Consider the following 6,930-nt stretch of genomic DNA (forward strand, 5'->3'; position numbering starts at 1 on the left):
TTTAAGATCTCCTCAATTTAAGGTAAGGTTTCTCCCTTGTATATTTCTGCTTTTTGTGACTCCTCTCTTTGGCTTGAAAAAAAGGCTGTGTTTTTCTGTGACTAGTTGCTGACCTAACATAATCGTTTGGTCTGCTTTCGTCGTAAAGCCTTTTTGAAATCGGACACTGTGGTGGGATTAACTACAAGTTTATCTTTAAAATGGTGTAAAATACTTGTATGTTTGAGGAATTTTAATTATGAGATTTCTGTTGTTTGAATTTGGCGCCCTGCACTTCCACTGGCTGTTGTCATATCGATCCCGTTAGCGGGATTTCAGCCGTAAGAAGTTTTTAAAACCTAATATTTTTCGACTTTTCCTCTAGTATTTTACTGGGTGACTTTCACTTTTTTTCATTTTCTTTTAAGGTATCTTTACTTTTACTCAAGTATGAAAATTGGGTACTTTTCCACCACTGAGAGAAACCATTAATAAAAATGTGATGATAGCCTACATGTGATCTGCATAACATTATGCGACAAACCAATACCAAATGTACATACTTTTGTGCGCCTCCTCATCAGTATACCTGCAGAAATAAGTGGGAAGTTCAGTCATCTGCACCCAATGCAGCTATAGCCGTCAACATATTCTTACCACTTTGTTGATTGACATCCGTTGAATTATGTCCATTTTCTGTTTTAGAAAGAATATTAAAAGGGAGGAAGTTCCAAACAACACAGCCATTGGCACAAATATGAAAGATAGAGGGTATCATCATAAAACAATATCAATTTAGATCATACAGATAAAATTAATCACTAACCTTTGATGATCTTCATCAGATGACACTCATAGGACTTCATGTTACACAATACATGTATGTTTTGTTCGATAAAGTTCATATTTATATCCAAAAATCTCAGTTTACATTGGCGCCTTATGGTCAGTAATGTTTTGCTTCCAAAACATCCGGTGATTTTGCAGAGAGCCACATCAATTTACAGAAATACTCATCATAAATGTTGATGAAAATACAAGTGTTATACATGGAATTATAGATCCACTTCTCCTTAATGCAACCGCTGTGTCAGATTTTAAAAAAACTTTACGGAAAAAGCACACCATGCAATAATCTGAGTACGGCGCTCAGACACAAAAACAAGCCATTCAGGTACCTGCCATGTTGTGGAGTCAACAGAAGTCAGAAATAGCATTATAAATATTCACTTACCTTTGATGATCTTCATCAAAATGCACTCCCAGGAGTCCCAGTTCCACAATAAATGTTTGTTTTGTTCGATAAAGTCCATCATTTATGTCCAAATGCCTCCTTTCTGTTCGCGCGTTTAGGTCACAAATCCAAACTCGGGAGGCGCGAGCACTAGGTCCAGACGAAAAGTCAAAAAGTTCCGTTACAGTTCGTAGAAACATGTCAAACGATGTATAGAATCAATCTTTAGGATGTTTTTAACATAAATCTTCAATAATGTTTCAACCGGAGAATTCCTTTGTCTTTAGAAATGAGAAGGAACGCAGCTAGCTCTCACGGGCGCACGCATGATTTAGCTCACGGCACTCTGCCAGACCTCTGGTTGAAACAGCTCTCATTCTCTCCCCCTTCACAGTAGAAGCCTGAAACAAGGTTCTAAAGACTGTTGACATCTAGTGGAAGCATTAGGAAGTGCAATTGGACCAAATATACACTGTCTCTTGGATTTCTTCTCAGGTTTTTGCCTACAATATGAGTTCTGTTATACTCACAGACATCATTCAAACAGTTTTAGAAACTTCAGAGTGTTTTCTATCCAAATCTACTAATAATATGCATATCTTAGCTTCTGGGCCTGAGTAGCAGGCAGTTTACTCTGGGCACCTTATTCATCCAAGCTACTCAATACTGCCCCCCAGCCATAAGAAGTTAAAATGTACTTAAGTATCAAAAGTAAAAGTATAAATAATTTCACATTCCTTATATTAAGCAAACCAGACAACATGATTTTCTAGTTTAAAAAAAAATGATTTACGGATACCCAGGGGCACAGTTCAACACTCTGTGTTGAATAATTTACAAACAAAGCATTTGTGTTCAGTGAGTCTGCCAGATCAGAGGCAGTAGGGATGACCAGCGATGCGCTCTTGATAAATGCGTGAATTAGACAATTTTCCTGTCCTGCTTAAGCATTCAAAATGTAACTTTTCGGTGTCAGGGAAAATGTAAGGAGTAAAAAGAAAATTATTTTCTTTAGGAATGTAGTGGAGTGAAAAAGGAAACCGCACACTGCTTTTGATAGTATCACTGACCTGCAAAAAGTTCTCAGATGTGCGAGTGCCTTTGGAATTTATAATATAGCGGAGTAAAAGTAAAAGTGTCAAAAATATTAATAGGAAAGTACAGATACCTCAAAAAACGTCTTAAGTAGTATTTTTACTTAAGTACTTTAGTTTTAGTACTCTAAAACTTTATAGGACATCTTCCTCCTCCCTGACCTCTTCAATGAAGACCCAGAGGTCTCTACATTATGGACAAGGTATGTGTATGAAAACGGTTTCCTTCACATTTACCACAAAAACCATGGTATCAATTCTGTCGTGTGCACATTTTGTTAATCATCTGTATAATTATTATTTTTGTATTCATAGAATTCACCCTCCCTACATGGCTGATTAATATAACTGGAAACCTGTTCGATCACCATGCACTACAAAATCATTCTGGCTATGGATACAAAGGATATCAACACATTAACACGCCAGAAAATATACCGATTGAACTTGGCGCTCTGCTGGGAGTTTACCTCATATTTAGATCTTTGACTTCTGCTTTGCCACTAAAATCATAAAACACTGACAACTAAAATATACTGTTTATGTTATGCTGATTAATAATGGGGGGGTAAAAAAATGAACCCAAAAAGGTTATTCGAGCAACCATTAAAGGGGGTTCTTTGAAGAATTTAGAGGTTCCCCCACAGTTTTAATTTGAAGAACCCCTAAAAGATCTTGCAGGAATCCTTTCTTTTTAGAGTGTAGGAGAACCATTTTTGGTTCCAGGTAGAACCCTTTTGCCATCTATGTAGAACCATTTTCACAGAGGACTCTACATGGAACCCTATGGGAAAATAGATGTAAGATGTGATTGGATTAGGATGGATTGCATCATTATGGAAAAATGTATTTAGAGTGATACTTTATGACCCTGAATTTTTATCATAGTCTGCATACCTATGGGGACAATTCTATACAACTATGTGCAGCTAAGTCTAAACCCTCCGGGCTTTTGGTGGATAATAATACAGTGTATCCTAATGCGAACGAGTATTGGAGTGTGTTGTAGATTAGAATGATGAATGGGAATGGTTATTTTAAATGATACACTCCGCCTTAATGCAGGATAATGCTCTTTATTCCTGTGACTATTCTTGCGCTTCTTCTTGGACTAGGTTTATCCCTGGAACTGTGTCATTCAATTGCTTATTAAATGAAGGAATATCTTCCCTAATCCCTAGCTCTGTCTCCACTCTCCATCTGGGTTGTGTTTTGCTGCAGAGAGATGAGACACACTGGAAGGTGTGGACATGGGTACCATCATGAATCTACATCCATCAACAGATAAACCCTTGAAAAGCTGCCACTGTAGAACACAATGTAGGCGAGGCATCACTGTCAACTGGCATGTTTAATAACTACCATGGTTTTATATTAAGGTATATTTTTTGTAAAGATGTGTCCTGCCTATGAAATAAAACTAGACTCATCTGTTCCCCAAAAAATGTATGACAGACAGGCATTAGTATAGTGGGCCCTTTAATCATATATATAAAAAAAAGTAAAATGTAGAGTTCTAAAATCTGTGGAAAAAATATCTCAGCAAATACTGTCATGGTCATGCCAAGCTGGTTGCCTGATCCATCAGGATGGTCGAACTCAAACAAGAGACCGCTGAGAATATGTCTCAGTTACCATGAGCAGCCAAAAGGGGGCAGCAAATCTTTATAAGAATCACCAACTAAGCAACAGACTAGAATCACATGGATGTGGTGGAGTAATTTGATATCAATGGCCAATGTTTAGTAGCCTGGTAACTCATACTGAATTTAATTCCACTGCTCTATATATCGCTAGACTGCCATCAAAAAAGTCCTTTCCTGCTGACGTCTAAGTGAGGAGCGTTGTACAAAACAAGTCATCAGCGATTGGATTGTCTCTAACCAATCAGAGTATCAAAGCCAATGACTACTTCCTAAACGCAGCTCTACCCACGTGTGTTCAGGCTCTGGCCCAACCCATCGGTTTCAGGGACCAATCAAAACGGTTTCAATGTGTTCGCATTCGAGGAGTCGTCGGGGAGGAGATCAAATCCAGACTCTTCGTGGAGGAGAAACGTTAGTGGGTGTGGCGTTTGCCCGGAGCGATGTGGATGGGTAGCCAGGCAAAATGTTTAGCGCCTCCATTTTTAGATTATCAATAATCCATAATAATCCATGATAGTAATTAAATTATATCCAAGCAAGTATGTTAAAAATATAGACTTAACTTCTGAAATCCACAATGAAAAACAACAAACCAATATTCCCTACGTTTTGAACACCATCACTACAACATATATATTTTTTAATTTATTTAACCTTTATTGAACTAGGCAAGTCAGTTAAGAAGAAATTCTTATTTACAATGACGGCCTACCCCGGACGACGCTGGGCCAATTGTGCGCCGCCTTATGGGACTCCCAATCATGGCCGGATGTGATACAGCCTGGATGCTCCTTCAAAAATACAAATTGCCTGTAAAACAATCAAATGATTCCAGTATTTTGCTGAAACACACAACCATGCCCACCCTCCAGCCCTCAGGCCTCGGGGCCGAAGATAAACCAACTGTCATTAAACAGAATCACTCTTGTCTTTCACTATAATCTCTCTTTTCACGTAGTCTTTATCTCCTGAGGGTCTTGTGTTCAAGTTACCCTCCTCCATCTCTCTGTCCTCTTCTGTGCTGACGGAGACTTCAAATTAACCACTAATCTGAAGATGCTGGTGAAAGTTGCAGCACCACGCTCAAGGAAGGGCTAAAGGTCTTTCACAGGAGAGAGGGAAGGATTCACAGGGGACTGACTAGGCAAGACTGACTGACAGCACAATGAGTGGCAAGGTGGCTACAGTATATAAATGGGCCGTGGCCGATGTAACATCTCAGACTGAGTGGCATTGTTACGGATACAGGTATCCTGTGTGTGTATCCTGTGTGTATTTCTTTTCTCTCCTTGTCCCCTCACAGGTGGCAATCATCATTCCCCAATCAGTCATCAATCAGAAGACACACCTCTTCCTGTTTCCATTACCCTATCACAACCCCTTTCCCTTGGTTTAAAAACCCTGTCAGTTGTTCTCTCTGCAGCTCGATCTCTTGTGGTTTGCAACTACGTGTCACTTTGTCCGTTACCCTGCGAGTATTGTTTTGTTATGGTGTTTGACTGTTTGTTTGATGGTGGGAAAAGGGGGTACCAAGACAAGTCGCCCATGGGCATACACTACCCGTAGGAATACTTTGTCTAAGAAAACTAGTTAGAACTGGGCGGACCACCCACTGTATTTTTGGTTAGTTAGCTAGCTGTTGTTGAAGCAGATAGACTAGCTTGGGTGTTTTTGGATATTTGTTTATTTCCTTGGGTTCAGCTCAGCCCCTTTTCCTGCCCCTCTTTACCATGTGTTTACCAAATAAACCATGAGTGTTTGACGGTAATTTAATTGTCTGGTTATTTCATTCTCACTTTTTCACTACTATAATTTGCATGGGTGTCTTTACTGACACCCATGCCGCTCGTGCAGGTTGTTATGGTGGTCTAGTTCAGTGCTGAGCGTCATAGCTGATGTAGCATTAGTGTTTGCTATTTGTTGGCTCTTGTGTAGTAGTTCGAAATGGCTACATTTGATTTGAAATACTTTTTGGATAACCCTACGTGGGAGGGTTTTGACAAATGTCGAAGAGTTGATTTACTGACCTTGGCTGACCATTATTCTGTATCGATCCCGCAGAGCTTAGTTCAGGCGGAGGTTAAACAGCTAGTGTTAAATGTTTTGTTGGAAGAGCAAGTGCTTGTGTTACCGCTGCCTGAGCCTACTACCCATGTAGGGGATGTTGCTGCTCCTGTAAGCTCATCGGAGTCTTAGGCTAAAACTCCAGCCATTGCACTTTGAAAGTACACTCTGAATATTCCACTGATTAAATCAGAGTGGGGGTACGTCCTATGTTGCCAGTAAAAGATGTGACCTTTATAATGGGTAACGATATTGCCGGAGGAAAGGTTGTACCCGTATTGGAAGTATTGGATAAAAGTGACCACTCTCTCTCCAAAGAGCTGGCACAGAGTTATCCACATGTGTTCCCCGCTTGTGCTATCACTCGTGCTCAGGCACGACAAGTGGGTGACGTGATAGATTTGTCGAACACTGTTCTGTTCAGAGGTTGATCAAGAGGATGAGTTGTGTGCTACCTCTGAGGAGCTGATCACCTCTGACAAACAGCCCAGAGAAGAATCGAAGTATGTTGAACTTATTGCTGATGCAATACAGTTACCAGTCACTCGTGAGCAGCTGATTGCTAACCAAAGGGTTGACAACAAGCTTGCTAAATGTTTTTCTAGTGTTGTCTCATTGGAAGAGGTGAAGAAGAACGTGGCTTACTTCCTTGATGGTAATCTCCTCATGCGTAAATGGACATCCCATGTTGATGCGGGCGGAGATTGGAATGCTGTTAACCAAATAGTGATTCCTACAGCCTTTCGACAAAATGTTTTATCCCTTGCTCATGATCACCAGTGGTCTGGTCATTTAGGAATCACCAAGACTTATGATCGGGTCCTTCAACATTTATTTTGGCCAGGTTTAAAACAAGATGTGGCTCAGTTCTGTCGGACATGCCACACATGTCAGATAACAGGAAAACCAAATC

This window comes from Salvelinus alpinus, chromosome 21, assembly GCF_045679555.1.
Source record: "Salvelinus alpinus chromosome 21, SLU_Salpinus.1, whole genome shotgun sequence".
NCBI lineage: Eukaryota > Metazoa > Chordata > Actinopteri > Salmoniformes > Salmonidae > Salvelinus > Salvelinus alpinus.